At 41.5% G+C, this 19,698-nt stretch overlaps 2 protein-coding genes across 2 annotated transcripts in view; one reads left to right on the top strand and one right to left on the bottom strand.

The window, feature by feature from the left end:
• The window catches only part of LOC138982156 (uncharacterized), a 383,732-nt gene that overhangs the window by 105,945 nt on the left and 258,089 nt on the right, over positions 1-19,698 (bottom strand). The gene's annotated exons all lie outside the window — the stretch shown is intronic.
• Positions 6,817-19,698, top strand: part of LOC138982153 (synaptic vesicular amine transporter-like) — an 86,291-nt gene continuing 73,409 nt past the window's right edge. Inside the window, exon 1 of the mRNA XM_070355374.1 lies at positions 6,817-7,808. The gene's annotated coding sequence lies outside the window, so the exon portion shown is untranslated. The remainder of the gene's footprint in view (positions 7,809-19,698) is intronic.

The following is a 19,698-nucleotide window of genomic DNA, read 5'->3' on the forward strand; positions in this document are numbered from 1 at the left end:
CCTGGAGAAAACTGTTTTGACCCAGCAGAGGATAATCCTTTAGACACGGTTAAAAAGTACACTGGGACAATCATGGACAGGCCGTTGCAACGTCGTCTGCGGGACAGGCGCAGGAACAACACACTTCACAGAATTGTGACAAATGACAACTCCGAAGAACCTCTGTATATTTTCGAGACGGACGATTTAGTGCTTGTGTCCAACCCACATAGTGCGGTGTGCAGCGACGGAGTAACATTCTGGTTCATCAAGCAGGGTTCGAAGAACATGATTCCAGAAGAACTGGGCTACATGCAGCAGCTCGCCTCGTGGAGACCAGTGGAAAGATGGAAGATACACCAGCACCATCTACAGCAAATCCAAGCAAGACTAAAGATACTCATTGACCTGATCCGGTTCTACCTCGGTTAACACACGTTTCGCGATCGAACCTGAAATCGTGTGCCAGTATTGTGAAAGACAATGGGCATTGAACGGACATTTTAGCCTCGTTCAGAGCGCGACACACCTGCCATGTTGAAATGTCAGTTGGAACGGACACTCACATTCGTGTAATTTCTGTAACTGTGTGCACTGTCGCTTTCGGTTTCGATATTTGAGTGTTCGAATACCCTTCCCCAAAGACATCCCCACTTGCAATGGGCATATTGCCTAGCAATTAAACCATTCTGACTGACTGACTCTCTCTCTCTCCCTCTCCAAAAAATAATAGCAAAATCTCAAAGTATGTGTGAGTCCCCTAATATGGACCACCTTCAACAAATCGAAGAAAATAAAAGCTAAAGGTTATTTTCATTAATTCATTAAGAAGCTTGCTGTAAATAACCTATAACTAGCCCTCAAGATTTCAAACAAATATAACAAATAGTCTTTTTTTCGTGGAAGTTGATAATTTCACTTATTTTCACTCTGTTTTTGATAAGCTTCTTTAGCTTCTTTAGTTTCCTGGTGTGCTTCAAATAATGCTCTCATCAACCCGAAACAGATAAATCTCAAGCATATTTTAATTAGTCTGACTTGCACACTAAGTTGTATCATGTTATTTTGAAGTATAGGGGGCTTTTTACAGTGATTCGTGAAGGCCGCTTCACTGGTTCATATCAGGCGCCCAGGCTCCTAAAATGGACCATTTGTGATTTTTTTCTGTATTTAATTTTTGCTGTATGTCTATCAAAGCTATTTCACTCTCATTAGGCCTAACGGTTATCCTAAGAGAGAAGGACTACCAAACACAAAATGAAACTTCTTCGCAAGAAAACAAGCTAGTTATCAGCATGAAACAAAAAGTGGTCCTTATCCCATGACCTGCCTCTTTGTCTCTGTTAGCTGAGGAGGTGATTATTCTGAATATTCCATCACAACCATATGGATATCCCATCACAACCGAGTTTCGATCTCAACTGTCATTGGTCATTGTCTTTGATTTCAGAGTACAATTGAATAATTTATAGAGGTCATCTGCATATTCAGAGTTTACAGATGGACTACTTTTTTCAACATACGACTGAAATATTTTGTGGTGTCAAAGTCAATATCACGTATAGGTACAGGCCTACATGTGTCAATATTGAGAAAATAAAGAATACTTCATACGATACGCACATTCTGCATGGATTTAAAGAGCGGAGTCGAGATATTTCGCTGGCTGAAGCGACTGCATGGTCAAAGGCATGTTCAACGAGTATCGCGAGTGGGATCAAGGGACGATACTCCCTAATTTTTACACAGACAGCCATCTACACAGAACCGTGAGAGAGAGAGAGAGAGAGAGAGAGAGAGAGAGAGAGAGAGAGAGAGAGAGAGAGAGAGAGAGAGAGAGAGAGAGGGAGAGGGAGGGAGGGAGAGAGAGAGAGAGAGAGAGAGAGAGAGAGCACGCGCCAGTCACCTGGTAGTTCGAAAACTCAATCTGAAACTGACATCGATTGTCGAAGGCATGCCTGCGGTGCATAACTCTGGAAAAGTTGTCGTAGCTGGGAACCCGTTGAGATCCATTCCAATGCCAAAACAATTATCAGAAGACTCACCATGAAGTCAAATCAAACGTTAGGTTTTCTCATTTGGTTATTTGCTTTGGCTTTAAGTGTATTGCTTCGATTGATAGGTGAATCTGCTTGCAACCGTGCTGTTCAAGACTGTTCGAACTGTCGTCTGCTAGACGGGCTTGTGTCAGTGAATCCGAGTCGAGTCAACTGCGGGGTTCAGCGACAAATGAGGGAGGTGCACCAAAATGAAAAGAAGAAGACGAAAAGAAGTTGGAGATACAGTTAAGATATATGGGGAAGAGAAGAGGATGTGAGGTGTTAGATGTATCCAACCTTAGGTGTTCAAACTCAAGACCGGGACAAAGTAGAAAGCGATGTACCGCGACCGACTCTCAGTGCCGACATACAGCTTCCAAGCTTTATTGCTTAACGTCTACAACAGGCGAAGTATTGAAGCTTTGGCTCACCAAAACCCGACGACTGAATATGTAAGTGATCCACGTGTACGTGTGAAAACCAAAACAGAACAGCGCGATGACAGCCAACATTTCTATCCCCGACTGACAAACAGTAACACTGCATGCGAACTGACTTGGGTCAACGATCAAACCAGCACGGCCCGAACTGAATTTGTTGCGCTGCCATTATCGTGCGCAATTCTGGTAAAAATATAAACCCGGTATGCCGAATTGAGTATAACGAAAGCCGATGTCAAATATACACAGGGATATTTTAAAATGACTTTCAAAATGTAAAAGCAGATAGCAGACCTTTTTATAAGCAATATGAATGACTGAATGTCCACATACAAGTCGAATGACGCCGTCCATTATGCTGACAAATGGGAACTAGCTTTGCGCATGGATTCATTGACATGAATTTCGACTGCGGAGGCTTTTGGCAAGCTGAAAACAGGCACGGGCAGGTTTTAGTGGAAAAAGTAAGTGTTTTTAATGAAAACGTCGGAGTAATGGGATAAATAGCTTACACACCTCGTCCTGAATATCTTGCATATTTTCCCTCGGGTCGATTTTCATGTATTACCTCGCCAAAGGCTCGGTAATACATGAAAATCGACCCTCGGGAAAATATGCAAGATAATCAGAACTCGGAGTGTGTAACCTATATATACCGGCACGGTTGGCCTAGTGGTAAGGCGTCCGCCCCCGTGATTGGGAGGTCGTGGGTTCGAACCCCGGCCGGGTCATACCTAAGACTTTAAAATTGGCAATCTAGTGGCTGCTCCGCCTGGCGTCTGGCATTATGGGGTTAGTGCTAGGACTGGTTGGTCCGGTGTCAGAATAATGTGACTGGGTGAGACATGAAGCCTGTGCTGCGACTTCTGTCTTGTGTGTGGCGCACGTTATATGTCAAAGCAGCACCGCCCTGATATGGCCCTTCGTGGTCGGCTGGGCGTTAAGCAAACAAACAAACAAACAAACAAACCTATATATATTAGGAGCCCTTCCCCTACTATTGCTACATGTTCGATTGCTACCAGCTTGTACTTATAATTGCTTGCATAGTATGCATTTGATTTTATGAATAACCACATATGTATGCTCTTCATGCCTCATCTTCATCATCATCATCATCATCATCGTCATCATCATCATCATCATCATCATCATCATCATCATCATCGTCATCTTTATCATCACGTGCTGAAGTTTTCTGACCTCCTTTTGTTGGTAAACTTTTTAACTTTTTAATTTGTAATTTTTCAATTTTATCATTGTGTGTCTGTGCGTCCCAAGGACAGATTGTAAGAAAAGGCGTAGCCTTAAATCTTAATCCTTGTTAAATAAAGTTCAGTTCAATTCAATTCAATTCTCTCTGTCTCTCGCTTTCTCTGTCTCTCTCTCTGTCTGTCTCTCTCTCTGTGTCTCTCTCTCTCTCCCTCTCTCTGTCTCTGTCTGTCTCTCTCTCTGTCTCTGTCTGTCTCTCTCTGTCTCTGTCTCTGTCTCTGTCTCTCTCCCTCTCTCTCTCTGTCTCTGTTTGTCTCTCTCTGTGTGTCTCTCTCTCTGTCTTTGTCTCTCTCTCTCTGTCTCTGTCTCTGTCTCTGTCTCTCTCTCTGTCTCTGTGTGTGTGTATCTCTCTCTCTCTCTCTCTCTCTCTCTCTCTCTCTTGCTCTGCCGGTTGATTAAAGGTTTGTCCATGTCTTGTTCAAGATGAGCCGGCCTTTCCAGAAGAAGAAACTCTCCGCACGTTCCTCAACAAAAGGCAGCACTCAGACCAAGAATCCTGTTCAGACTGAAAAGTCGTTGGAACCTTTGGACAATGTCCCCATTTCTCTCTGCCAGCCCACCTTCCCTCATCCTCCCTTCAGCCGCCCTTTTTTCATACTCCCCCACCCCCCCCCCCCTACCCCACCCCACCCCAACCAGTCCTCTCTCTGCCAGCATCCCCATCCTTCAACCTCCCCTCCCTCCTCCGCCCTCGGCCCACATTTCCTCTTGGCCTTCTCCTTTAAAAAAGCACACTTCAATCTCGAAGCCCTTGAGAAGAATGGAGCTTTATGAATGAGTTCTGCTGACTGTCGATGTTATGTGTACTGGCCTTCGTTTTTCCATGCCGCCAAATGTACTTATTTTCAGTAACTGCTTCTTTTTTTTCTGTTTTATTTTCTTCTTTTTACTGTGTACTGACTCTCAGTTTGGCAAGCTGCGGAGACGATGATTTTTGTAAGTTTTAATTCGTCCAAAAAAAATCCTCTTCTCTTTCACTTCTATTATCCTTCAAAACTGCTCTGTCGTACAGGTAAGGCAAAAGGCTCAAACTAAAATCAGAAGATAGGCATGGTCCTCTTCAGCCATATAATTAGTAAATGGAGTAACTTTCAAACAATGGACGTAGCATGGTTTCATAGTTCTCATCTGCAGACAATTAATAATCCAGAATGGAAAAACAACAACAAACAAAACGAACATAAAATAAAACCCCAGCAAAATGAAGACAAAAGAGAACAGAACGAACACCAAATTAAAGAAATAGCCCAAAACCAAAACAAATACAAAAAGCGTTTGGTTACAATTCCCTTCAAATCAGGAAACTACGCTCCCTAACCCCCATCTCCCCAAAGCAAGCATTTACGTTCTCATCAACTACGTATAACTGATTAAGTTTGAATAAGCCAGTAACCTTTCACTGATAGCGTGGGCGTGGTGTCTCCGATAGCACATCATGCAAAGAAAACAAACAGACAGACACAGACAGACAGACAGACAGACAGACAGACAGACAGACTCACACACACACACACACACACACCAACACACACACACACGCACACACACACACACACACACACACACACACACACACACACACACACACACACACATACGCACATAAACAATGGCAACTAATTTCGTAACTTTGGAGACAAAAGACACGTTTTGACGACAACATAGTCTCATACAGTGTGATATATCTGCTCGAGGTACGAAGCTTTGGCACTGGATTTTAGGTAAAAAGACTTCGCGAAGCCTTTGCTAAGTCAATTGTAGGCTCAATTAAGAGAGGCCTTAACGTTCAAACGTTTCACATTTTTAAAAATAAAGTGAAATGGAAAAAAAATACAGCAAAAAGAGGTTGACAGATTTTAGTCATTCTCTATTCAGTGAGTTTACTAAACTGCTACTAATGGCAGATATAGTTGGAAGATAGATGGTTTCGGCAACATAGTCTTGTAATTTCCCATCTGCAGATCATTAGTAATTTAAACTATGTTGAAATGATAGAGAATAATTTGAGAAAAAATACAGCATCAAATATTCAGCTACAGAAATGTGGAGATCGCAGAACGTTTATTTCAGGAACAGTTTCGCAACGTCCAAAGCTGCAGGTATTCCAAATAAAAGTGAAATCAGAAAAAAAAATATGAGCGATTGTAATGATATTTCTATTAAAGCAATAGAAGACCCCAACATTCACTCATTCTCTCTACAGCTACATAACACTAATGTCCTCACTTTTGGAGACTGACGACATGCGCCGTGTGGTTATTTCGCCAACATAGCTTGCCATGTCCTACGGTGCAAGCGACACCACACACCGTTATCATTATTCCAAAATAAAGTTAAGTAAGAAAAATCCCACGCTGCAGGCGACAAAAAACCAAAGTCATCATTACTATAAAATAAAGTTGAGTAAAAAAATCATGAAGGGGTACATTCAGCAAAGGAAGATTCCAACATTCATTAATTATTGTCTCCAGCTCCAGGGCTTCTGATGACATAGCTTTTGGAGCTTAAAGACACGTGGTACTGTCAGCAACATAGTCTCACGATGTCCGACGCTGCAGGCGGCACTACACCAAGTTATTATTCCAAAATAAAGTTTAAGTGAAACAAGTCACGAGGGCAAAATAGTGCAAACGAAGATTCCAACAGTCATTTTCTCTTCAGCTACAGAATACTAACGGCCTGGTTTTTAGAGGCTAATCGGGGGTGTCGGCATCATAGTTTTGCTGTCTCACTCTACAGGCGATACCACACATGGTAATTACTATTCCAAAATTAAGTTAAGTAAGAAACATAACGACGTGAAGAAACAGCAAACGAAGATTTCAACAATTATTTTTTTCTCTCCAACTACAGGGCTATTAATGGCATAGCTTTGGAGACCAAAAACACGTGGCGTCACCAACAAGGTCTCGCGATGTCCCACGCTGCGGGCGAGACCGCACCACAGTCGTCACACAGCCGCCTGATGGCTTCTATTGACTTCTGCTGCCCGCCCCTCCCTCCACTGGTCATCTTCCTCCCCCTCCTCCCTCCCCCTTGTCACACCATCCCGCTCTCACCATGTCCGCAGTCCGGGTAGACCTCTGCAGTCCGTCTTTATCTGTCTCACTCGCTCTCTCCCCTGCTGTGCGGGTAGAAACATACAGTACTGCTGCGACAGTACACTCGGGTAGACGCCGGTCTGTGGTGATTCCACCTGGCGTGAGTTCGTTTAGTGAGTTATACAGCTGAGGTGATTCTGGAACTGAATGGAAGCTTGATTGTACGTATCTAGAACCTGATGATTTATTGTGTGCGTTGAAGTTTCGTGGGAAACAATGACTTAAACGGCAACTAAGCACCCTGATTAGTTTGCTACACTGAAAAACTTCAGCTCTTTTTTCGAGGAATATATATTGTGCGTGGCTTCGGAAAAGACGTTTTGTTCAGTTGTTGCTTCTACTACGAGACTGGAACCTGCATGTCCAGAAAAGGACGTAGAAGTCGGTGTCAACTTAGTGCTGAATACGTGTCTTGAAGACAGAAAGCTGACAATTCCAAAAAAGAAGAAAAAAGACAAACCGTTTTCTTTTTCTGGATATTTCTTGCAAACGTTGACACCCACAAAACCAAACGTCACTCTCAATCATTTCACTCACTCACTCCCTCATTTATTCATTCATCCATCCATCCATTCATTCAGCCTTACGCAAAACGCTGGCGCGTTGGTGACGTAGTTGGGGCTTACCGTGTGAATATTCATTCAAGCCACCCACGCCCCAGCAGTATAAGTAGAAGGAGAAGAGCCTGCTCTGAAGCCAGTACTCGTCTGGAGAACGACAGCGAAGACGTCGATTGAGAGTTCAGGAAAGAGACCATCTCGTGTCTGTCAGAAGGCTCGCGACTTTCCGTGAGAAGTCTTTGGAGGACTTTGTTGAACTCTGGTGACAGCGAACAAAAGTGACAAAAGTGGGAGCAATGCTTTCGTGTTTCGCTGCGTGATCAGAAGATTCTTGTTAACTTCTTGTCCGTTTGGGGGCACGATTTGGGAGGTCTGTCTGCTGCAAGGCTTTTTTCGTCTTCGCCATCGTTGATTCAGGTAACGATTTGTCTATTCTTGTGGAAAAAGTGTCTGCTTTGTATACAGTTTATCTGTGTGTGTGTTTGTGTGTTTGTGTGTGTGTGTGTGTGTGTGTGTGTGTGTGTATGTGTGAGTGTGTGTGTGTGCGAATGTGTGTATGTGTGAGTGTGTGTGTGTGCGAATGTGTGTGTGTGTGTATGCGTGCGTGCTTGCGTGTGTGTGTGTGTGTGTGTGTGTGTGTGTGTTGGTGTGTGAGTGCGTTGTTCTGTGTGTGTTTGTGTGTGTGTGTGTTTTTCTTGTTGTGCTTTGTGTGTTCACTGTCTATCTTACACTGTCGGTACGTCTGTATGCCTGTCTGTCTTTCCTGTTCTGTCTCGGTCTGCACCCCCCTCCCCCTCCCCATCCCACTCTCTCTCTCTCTATGCTAATTACTGGCTAATATATGTTGATAATTATGCTCTCCCTCTTCACTTTCGCATCTATGTCTCTCTTTTAGTTTTTCACTCCAATTCATATGGTCGGCTATTTAATATTTTAAGATTAGGTAAAGCAGCAACTACTAATGATTTTTTTCTCTTCTTGTTTCTTGTTTTGATTTAGCCAAAGAAATGTTAGCAAATCCAATTGCATCTAGACTGCACAGTTCAAAGATGCATGGGGAAAACGAAGAAGAAGTAGATGCAAGTTATAGATTTTACTGGTCAAGTCATGTGTTATAATGAGATATAACCCAGCAACGTATGAATGATGGGCTACTCCTTCATCATTTTTTGACGATATTGAAGTCAGAACATCCAAGAGCGAATTGCGTGATCGGTTTTCATGGAATACTGTATTTTTTTTGTATGTTTGACACATATATGACGTTTTGCACAGATCGCGAATGTCAGTGTTCCTCCGAGACCACGCCAGCGGTCGAGGTGAACAATGACTGTGGAGATGTCCATGAGTAAAATGTCATTTTGTGATCAAAAAGACAACTTACATTTATGTATTTATCGATTTTTAGAATTATTTTTATTTTGTAAGCTTGAAGGCACTCAAACATTCACTCTTTTGTAGGCTCGGCTTTACGCCTAGATAAGAGTTTTGTCGGACTCTGACGTCATATTGCTCAAAGAAGGACAATCCAATGTTCAATGGATACATGCATACTTGTATGTTTTTCATGTGTTCATTTACCAAACTCGTTCTGTTTATCTTTTCGGAAAAAACCCACCCTCGATCGATCGCAGACAGAAATTTATAAAAAGAAAAGAAAAAAAAAAGAATATATATTATATGGTATTTTTAATTGTAGACAAAACGAAACATTCATGAGTTGTCACCCATATCAGTCTTTAGAGAGGACAGACATGTCACACAGTGTGTGTGTGTGTGTGTGTGTGTGTGTGTGTGTGTGTGTGTGTGTGTGTGTGTGTGTGTGTGTGTGTGTGTGTGTGTGTGTGTTTTCGTTTTCTGCCTTTGATATGAAACAATTCCATTCCCGCACTTGAACACAACCAAAAAATAATGGCTTTACAAAACATTAATTCATTATACTCTACACAGAAAGCAGTTCGGATAATGCATAATTATAGCCATGTGAATTGTGAGCAAAATGACACATTTTCTTGTCTTCAAAATACTGAATGTTTAGCATGAATTTTGTTTTTCCTACGACTGAGAGTAAAACAATATTATAGTGACTCATTATCTGATAATTGATCCATTATTTGGACGTTCCTTAAAATTTAGACGATTTCGCTTGCATTCAAAGGGGCATAGAATTTCTATGGTGAAGCAACCTTGCCCATTTCGAAAGATTGCACAATGGTTAACAATGATTGTTTATGACACAGTTAGCTCTGAATCCCCCCCCCCCCCCAACCGTGTGCAGTTAGCGGCCACCAACCAATAGTCATTGTTTGAGTCACCCCGAAGCCAAAATTAGAAGTGAAAACAAATGCAAACGATCCACAATCATTTAGTTTGCCTTTGCACAAAAGATTGACGTTAGGGAAATCCACAAACAATGTATTTTTGTAAGTATTTGTATAATTTAAGAATAACTTAATGCTCGCTTATCATGTGGACGTCAGGTATCTCGAGTTCTTTCTGGTAAGTTAGTCATCCTCATTAGCAAACCTTACATGGAGCTTTGCTGTGCTATGTGTTTCTCCTCTGTAAACGGTGTGTACAACTGCTAAGATATGAAATTGCAAATTTCGTTTTAAAAAAAAGCAATTAAAATCCTATTTGATTTAATTCGTGATTTATGCAGCATTTTGCTTGGAGATTGTGACCGTCCAGTTTTGCCCTATTCAAGAGTTTGGAAGGTGAGCTCATGAAATAACCAACTTTTATCAAGAAATAAGCAGCTCGTTGGAAATTATAGATATGATTGCAGCCACATCATCATTCAAAAAGGTAAGTGGAGGAGAGTTGGGGAAAGAAAAGTGTTGGGCACCAAAACTTCAAGTGCGTCCTGTGTCAGAACAGGCATAGAAATACGTGTGCAAAAAAAAGTAACGATCAAATTTGCCATGAGAAAGGGAAAATATGGATCCGTTGCATAACCAAAATGGACACTGAAAGAAAGCAAAAGGTTGAGCGGGTTGTAATGGCGGAGGTCAACTGAAACTCCGAAGTGCTTAATCCTGTCCGTAAACAGCTTTATTCTGCTTATAATTGATCTCCTTTCGCATAGCTCCCCAAACAAAAGTCGTTGTTCCTTTCTCGCTCCCGACCGAAACGGGACCCCTGGTATTGTTGCCATGGAGCTGCGCATGCGTCAAATCAATTCACCGGAAGTCGACACTGTGGCGCCATCTATCGGAATGACCGTGCGAGGCAAAAGCAGATAATCTTAATGAACGAGCGAAAGACCGTGCCATTGTTTCCCAATGAAAGAGACGGAGACACCCGAGTGCTTTTAAATTACCCTCGCGATGTAGTTACCAACATGCTTCATGCACCGCTGATTATGGAGGATAATTGTGGGTAGGCATGGTACTTCACTGGTTGGTTAAATATCTCTTTAAGTGACCGAGATGTAGTTACAAACATGCTTCATGCACCGTTGATTATGGAGGATAATTGTGGGTAGGCATGTTACTTCACTGGTTGGTTAAATATATTTTTAAGTGATCGAGATGTAGTACTTAACTAACATGCTTCATGTACCGTTGGGCATAGAGGATAATTTTGAATAGGCATGGTACTTCACTGGCTGGTTAAATATCGTTTAAAGTGATCGAGATGTAGTAACTAACATGCTGCATGCACCGTTGAGCGCAGAGAAAAAGTGTGGGTACTTTTGCCCGTTGGTTTTTGGCTCACGTAAGTGTAGCCTATGCGATGATAAACTTTGTCTGTCTGTGCGTGCGTGCGTGCGTGCGTGCGTGTGTGTGTGTGTGTGTGATACAAACTTTAACATTTCCGAGTCTATGGATTACGTCAGTCTCGGTCAAAAGTGTTTGACGTGTGTGATAGAAACTATTTGAAGACGTCACATTATGACGTAAGAGGGTTAGACGTCACGCAAAGGAATTACTGAAAGTCTCGGTCATTGTTATTGTGAGCGGGCCGAGACTACTTGGCAGATCCAGGGTCTCGCTTTCTTGCACAGTTTCACCTATGCTTACTGTGTGTGTGTGTGTGTGTGTGTGTGTGTGTGTGTGTGTGTGTGTGTGTGTGTGTGTGTGTGTATATGTGTGACGGAGTGATTGAGTTTGTGTTACTGTTTGTCGATTTCTTACGTGAGCCTTGAAGGCTTCGCCTCTTGTTGTTTTTGTTTTAATGGCCATCTTATTTTTGTTAAAACCCATCAATTAAAATCATAGAAGGAAAATCCAATGTTCAATGGATATATGCATATTTGTATGTTTTTCAGATTCCAGATTTGAAATAAAGACAACGGAAAGCATTTTGGTTATTTGAATCAATGCAATGGAGACACCTGTGTGTTTTGAAAATGTGCACCAGTAACAAACTCTTTTCAACTCACGGTTGGTACTTATTAATGTGACAACAAAGCTGTGCTCAAAGTTAAATATCGACGCATGCGTGCCGACCTACATGTAGACGTGTGGCCGTAGCCTACATGAGAAAGAATCGAGTGGGAGAAAATACAGTCGGTATTCCATTATTCTAGCAGTTGCAATATTTAGAGAGAAAAAATGACGGTTAAAAAAAGGCGACATATTCTGGAAAAACAGGAACATTGTTAACAATAGAGCAATTAACATCAATTCAAAATTTCCAAATTTCCTCGTCAATGCAAAACAGGTCAAATGTTCAGCAAAAAACCCACCTCATTTAAACTTAAGTTATGCATAAAGCAACAACAAAACAAAAGGAAACAAAGAACACAAACAAAAGCAAAATAAATATCGATTCAACATTTTTTTTTTATGTGGGTGACAAATTCAGCAAAAGCACCAAGTATATACAAAAATGTCAAAAGGAGTGAATGTATGTTGAGCTTAAGCACAACATCTGTTCAAACAGGTTATATATTCCACTTAAGCCCGATATCTACAGGTGACCTATTCAGAAGAAGCAAAACTATAATCCATTCACAATATCAAGCACAAGCAAACAATTATTAGCTTATAAAAAATTCTGATGTGTTTCCTGAAAACATTAAATCTATTTATAATGTGAAAGAATGTGGCATATCAAACACAAGCAGACATCTTTTCTTTTTATCCAATTTTTATAAAATCTGATGTAAGTTCATTAGAAACAATAAATCTATTCAAAATGTGAAAACAGGAGGCATAGAAAGCACAAGCAGGAATCTATTCAGCATTTCATCAACAACAACATACGACATGTTCCCTTCAAACACTAAATCTATCCAAACTGTCAACACAGGTGACATATCAAGCGAAAGCATCAATCTAATCCATTTGTTTTTTAAACTGACATGTTCCATGGTAATACTAAATCTGTTAAAACTGTCAAAACAGGTGGCATCATTATCAAGCACAAGCAAAAATCTATTCAAAAGTTTTATAAATTCTGACAGGTTCTATGACAATACTAAATCTAATCTAATCATTATCAAGCACAAGCAAAAATCTATTCAAAAGTTTTATAAATTCTGACAGGTTCTATGACAATACTAAATCTAATCAAAACAGGTGGCATCATTATCAAGCACAAGCAGAAATCTATTCCAAAGTTTTGAAAATCTTGATTTTATTTAAAAGCTGATGTGAGCTTGTGACCGAGCGACAGTTACGGTACACATGTACTTTTTGCGCATCCGTGAACTCGGGGTACCTCTGTGCTATCGAGGATTCAAACCTGTACTATCGGGGATCCACTAAGGTTTCCGAGACTGTGTTTTGTCTGTATTGAAATGGTCTGGCGGAAGAGCCGATCCTTTCATTTGCATAGGTAAAATGATCGCTTTTCGGTGCCCGACACCCCTCTGAGTTGAATTTGTTTTAACCTTGTGATGTAGGCACGCGGGATGTTGTGGGTTGGGGCATTTACTTTTCGCTGGTGCTTCGAACAGAACAGACGTGTCGAGTGAGCGGTCGCGTGACAGGTTTGCTACGAGCAGAAAGGAAACAGTAATGTGACTTTTCTGAGACGGGTATGTTATTCATATGCTATTCTTTTTATATAATGGGTAAAACAGCGTTAAAGTATGCGGGTTGTGACCTGCTTTGGGAGGATTTATTTGAATGTTCAAGTAGATTGTTTTGTGAGTTGAATGTTCGGGAAAACTTTTGTTTATTGAATGTTTTAGAAAACCGTTTGAGTGTTTGAGAGAACTGTATTGTAGGCATGTTATTTGGAAGGAATGATGTGTTTTGTTGTTGTTAAAGGATTTAGTTTGTGGTGGTTGAAATTGTTGAGTTGTTTATGTATGTTTATGACGTGAATTCTGTGATTTACAGAATGGCGGAATGTGCGACGGGGTTTCGTTAGAGGGGTTCAGTTAGATTTCAGTTGGATTTTAGTAGACAGGGTTCAGTAGACGGGGTTTCAGTTAGGTTCAGTAGACGGGGTTTCAGTTAGGTTCAAGAGACGAGGTTTTAATTAGGTTTTGTTAGATTGTTTTTTTGGGGGGATTGTTTTTAGGTTGTTTTTTTAGACTTCGTTTGTTTAGATTAGAGTTTCATCGGGTCTTTTGATTTTTTAGACTATAGTTCTAGAGTGAGGATCTGGAGTATAGTTTTGGAGTATAGTTCTGGAGTATAGTTCTAGAGTGAGGATCTATAGTATAGTTTTGAAGTATAGTTCTAGAGTGAGGATTTAGAGTTGTTTTGGTTTGTTTTAGTTTTAGAGAGTAGAACACATTGGAAGTTTTGTATTGAAGGTAAACCCCTGTTTTCCCACACATTTCCCCTCACCATCATATGGAAATAATAGAACCTGGTAATTTAACCTGTGTCAGTTTGCTTTGATTGTTTGAGTTTGTAGAGAAAGGGGCACTCAGTTACATTTGGCCCCGCGATCAGGGTAAGTCACATTTGACACTCGGTTACACTGACATGCTCCATGGAATCACTAAATCTATTCAAAAGGTCAAAAACGAATAGCACGTGCACTCCGGTTCATGATCTAGCGTGTCTATGGCGCATTCCATTTGTATGGGCAAGTGGCGTGACCACTTATAACGTGCTGAACATCTGAGACATCTTTCTTCCATTACTCGCAGTTCCTGCGTATGCTGGTGACCGTCCTTTGGCCTGATGTGAAAATGTCACGGAAAGAGAGGAAAATGAGGCGGACAAGGAGTAGATCTGAGGACATTTTAAATGTGTCCATTTTATGGACGCGCTTTCATTCATAAGCATATTCGAGTGTGTCCAGGCATGGACGCATGCACATTTATACGTACGCATGCGCACTAGAGAGCCAGCAACTGAGAGAGAGAGAGAGAGAGAGAGAGAGAGAGAGAGAGAGAGACAGACAGACAGACAGAGACATAGACATAGACAGACAGACAGAGAGGGAGACAAAAACAGACGGAGACAGAGAAACAGACAGACAGACAGACCGAGACCGAGACAGATAGACAGACAGACAGACAGACAGACAGAGAAAGACAGATACGAAGACATAGAGGCGGAGAGACGGAGAATGAGACAGACAGACTCAAATTTAGACTGACAGACAGACAAACAGTCAGACAGAGAGAGGGAGTGAGTGGGTGAGAGACCGCCCACTTTCTCTTTTCTTTTCTTTTCTCACTGTTTTTGTGGTGGACAAAGAGACTGTTCCAGAAAGTAAAAGAGTTTGTTGAGGCACGAAAAGCAAAAGCTAAGAGCAACAATTGTAAAAACCTGTCAGACGAACAGACAGACTGACAGACAGAAAGACCGACAGAGAAACAACGAGCAAGAGCCACAGAGCCACAGATCCAAATTGGTAAAAGAGTGGTCGTCGAGGCACGACAAGCGAAACCTGGGAAAGCAGAAGTAGCGAGCTGTCGCCGTAAGGGGCTTACACCGGCCCGGAGCCGCAGCTGAAAAGCAGTCAAAATTAGAAATCTGGGCAAGCCTTTATGAGACGAATGAAAGCTTGCATTGATCGAGGCAGGTCCTGGGTCATTTGGGTGTGGGCAGGACATGCATTAGCAATTTGAGGGACAAGCGAGGGGGATCTGCGGGCATTTGTGCCTGATCGCCGCCCATTCACTGTTTGCCCAGAGAAATATTCACACACGAGAATATTATGGGACAACTTTCTTTTCAACCCCCCCGCTCCCATCTCTCTTAAACCACCCCGTTTCTAACTACCCCTCCCCCCGGGCCCACCCTCCATCCACCCACCCATCCCTACCCTCTACCCACCCCGCTCTTGAATACTCCCCCCCCCACCCTCTTTCCCTTTTCTAATCGATGGTTCCATCCAGTCGTCGCTCTGAGTTCAGCCGACGTTGCTGAAAAGGGCTGTTTGGTTTGCGGTTTTACTGTGGGGAGGTCTGTGTGTCTGGCTGTGTGGCTTTTAGAACTGAAATTTGGTTGGTTTACTTTTGAGTTAAGGGAAAAGCTTGAGCTATGGTACATAGAGATGCAGGGGAAAACTGTTAGGGCACTATGGAAGAAAAGAAAAAAAGAAATCTCCGCCACGAATTGTACGCATAAACGGAGTGGGACCTTTTGAAATTGCACATACAAGATGATTTGTCTTAAAGTGTCTGGCGTAGAGCACAAGACGAACGCGCGGAACCTCTTGAGGTGCACTTCCAAAGAAGAGGAATTGTCTAATCATGTCCCTGCCAAATATAGTATGAAGAGAAAAAGCAGGGCCTTTTGAAATGCTCTTTCAATTCAGATAATTCAAATTAGTGCAGCCTCTTGAAGTGTACTTCCAAATAAGAGGAATTATCTCATCATGTCCTTGCCAAATATAGTATGCAGAAAATAAGCAGGGCCGTTTGAAATGCTCTTTCAATTCAGATGATTCCTATGAACTCTGCTTTGCATGGCACAGTAGAAATGTTTGAAAAGCACTTTCAAGTCAGATAAGTTGTCTTAACATGTCCTGTCCCCAACATAGTGCAGATAACCATTTGAGCTGATTAATTCAGATGATTTCTCTAAACATGTCCCTGCTCTGCATCGTAGGCAAAAGACCAGTGAACAATTTTGAAACGCAGTAACAAATAATCTGCTTGGCTCTAACATGTCCTACCCCGCACAGAAGGCAAAAGACCAGTAGAACAATTTCGAATTGCGGTTCCAAAATAATCATTTTTTTCTTAAAATGTCCCTACCCCGCATAATAGGCAAAAGACCAGTAGAACAATTTTGAAATGCAGTTCCAAATAATGGGTTTTTCTAAAAAAATATCCCTACCCGCATAGTAGGCAAAAGACCAGTAGAACAATTTTGAAATGCAGTTCCAAATAATCTGTTTTGTCTAAAAATGTCCATACCCCTCATATGACACAATGAACCAGCTAGTAGACCCTTTTTAAATTAAGTCAGATGATTTCTTGGTTGGTCAAATGTTCCTGCTCCGCATAATAAGCAAATTACCAGTGGACACATTTGAAATACATTTCCCAATATTCTGTTTTGTCTTGAAATGTCCATACCGCGCATAGTTTGCAGAGAACCAGCAGACCCCTTTTAAATACACTTTCAAGTCAGATGATTTTTTTGTAAAATGTTCTTGTCGCGCACCGTTTGCACAGAACCAGTACAGACTTTTGAAATAATCACACAGTTCATTTCATATTTTCTCTGAAATTTTCCTACTCCGCATCGTACGCGGAGAACCATTGGTGCCTTTTGAAAATACTTTCCATTCAGATGATTTCTCTTTCAAATCACCATGTCCCGCATAGAACCAACAAAAAAACACCCCAAAAAAACAAAATGGAACCTTCTTGAAAGCACTTTAAAATTAGATTATTTTGATTAACACGCCTCTGCAGAGTACGCAAAGAACTAGTTGAATAGTTCAATGAAGATGATTTCGCGTAAATTGTCCCTGTGTGACATTGCAAAATAAATCCAAAAACAAAGAGACTGCCAACGTTCCAAAATTCAGAAATAACAAACAAGAAAGGTAGGTTGTCGGAACGTTTTTATTGACAGAACAATACATTATTATTATATCATTAGTGAATGTATTGTTTTGTCAATAACACACGTTCCAACAACCTACCTTTCTTGTTTTTTGATCCTGTGTGACATTGTTTGCAGAGACCTGGAACATTTGTATAACGCAGCATGCTACCGAACGTTTAATTAAAACGTGTATAACTGTTTTGCATACACCGGTAGTCATAGAGCTCAATACTGTAACAGAACAAGATAATTAAGGCATACAATAATGATTTGTGCGAATCGTTATTGTGTAAACAAAGCGACCTAAGTGAGTCGACATTCAACAAAAATATCCAGAGATATCCAAGATTTGTTTTTAATGGAGGCATTAATCTATCTACCTATGGCCTGAGAGCCGATACACATCGCTTGAATTTGTTGTATGTACTTTGCATTATGTTTTGTGTTTTTTTCTCCCCAGACCAGCATCAGTTCCTAATTTGTATTTTGTAAGCTCCGTGTTTATGTTTTTTGTTTGAAACGCCCCGTGAGGTATTAACACATTGTTAGTTCTAGGTTGAAATCCACTGCGCTACAGAATAAACGAATCATCGCTATCACAATATTATCTAAAAGATTTCTATTTCTAGCCCCACACATCATTATCGCGTCAAAAGAAAATTCAATACTACGCAAATGTGCACGATTTTTACTGTCTGTCTGTCTGTCTGTCTGTCTGTTTGGCTGGCTGTCTGTCTGTCTGTCTGTCTGTCTGTCTGTCTGTCTGTCTGTCTGTATCTCTCTCTCTCTCTCTCTCTCTCTCTCTCTCTCTCTCTCTTCGTTTCATGTGTGTATTATAGTAGGGACTAGCTGTAAGAAAGGACCATATGGACCTAATGCTATCATCTCTCGGTAATAAAGTTTTCGAGTTCGAGTTCGAGTTCGAGTTTGAGCTCTCTCTCTCTCTCCCTCTTTCTATCTATCTATCTATTTATCTAACTGTTTATCTATCTATCTTTCTATCCCTCTCTCTGTCTCCGTCTCTCTGTCTCTTTCGCTCTCTTTCTACTCTTCTCGGATTGGTAAAGACTATGTCCTACATCATATACTCTCTCTCCCTCCCTCTCTCCTCTTTTCTCCCTCCCTCCCATTTCTCTCTCCACTCTCCCACCCCTTTCCTTACCCCATATCAAACCGCTCCCACCTTCAAACTCCACTCCAGTCTCGCTCATTAGCAAGAGCCGGCAAGAACCCGAGTATTTAAACCCTCGCATTTATAGCGAGGGAGTCGAGGCCAAAGACAATCGATGGTTGCCCAAAGCAGAAACAGATGGTCCACTGCATCTTTTGAGGCCATCGCTGCCATCTACCGCCAGACCATAGGACACAACAGTCAGCCACCCTGGCTCCGTTGGTATGGCGACTGCAAGATGAAAAATGAGCGTGAAACCTGTTAACGTAATTAGCGCACGTACACAGGCCCTCGCAGGTCCCCCCCCTCCCAGTCCGGCCCCGTGGACTGGAAATGGTTGGCTGTTTTGGGGCGTTGGATAAATATTGATATATTACCCACCCGCGGGCGGGATATCAATAGCGATTGATAATCGTTGCTAAATGTGTTGTTGTTGGTGGGTAATGGACCATTACCGGGCTGATAGTTCCTGGTGGAACCATATTTCATCCTTTCTGTCTGCGTCCCTCCGTTCTCTGGAATGCCCAAAGCTCTCTGTCTCTGTCTCTCTTCGTTTCTCTCTTACAGAACCAGTTAAACGTTTTATGTACAGCAATGCAACGACTGGGTCTTAGAGTAAATCTTAGAGTAAATCTAGATAAATCAAAAATAATAGTTTTCAGAAAAGGCGGATTTCTAAGTGCAAGAGAAAAATGGATTTTTGATGGGAATCAGTTGGAGGTTGTAAATTCGTATAAATATCTTGGCCTCACCTTTTCAACAAGACATAGTTATGGCGTCGCAATTGAAGACGCAGCAACAAGAGCAAAGCGAAGCACAATCGAAATTTTGAATACTTTAAAGAACATGGGTTGTAACTCATTTGATGTATTTTTTAAGTTATTTGATGCGCAAGTATTACCAGTATTAACATATGGAGCCGAAATTTGGGGTTATGAGAAGTATGACCAATTGGAACGTGTTCATTTATTTGCATGTAAACGGTTTCTGCACGTAGTAGATAAAACTCCCAATGATGTTGTGTATGGTGAATTGGGTAGGTATCCTCTTTGGGTGACAACAGTCACAAGGTTGATTACATATTGGTTACGGTTATTGAGACAGCCAGACAATTTTTATTCAAAGAAGGCATACAAAATGTTGTTCAACCTCCACGAAAAAGGTGGTATCACATGGGTAACGCATGTAAAGGCAGTTCTGTGTGAAAATG

Source organism: Littorina saxatilis, linkage group LG12, assembly GCF_037325665.1.
Source record: "Littorina saxatilis isolate snail1 linkage group LG12, US_GU_Lsax_2.0, whole genome shotgun sequence".
In the NCBI taxonomy this organism is placed as follows: domain Eukaryota; kingdom Metazoa; phylum Mollusca; class Gastropoda; order Littorinimorpha; family Littorinidae; genus Littorina; species Littorina saxatilis.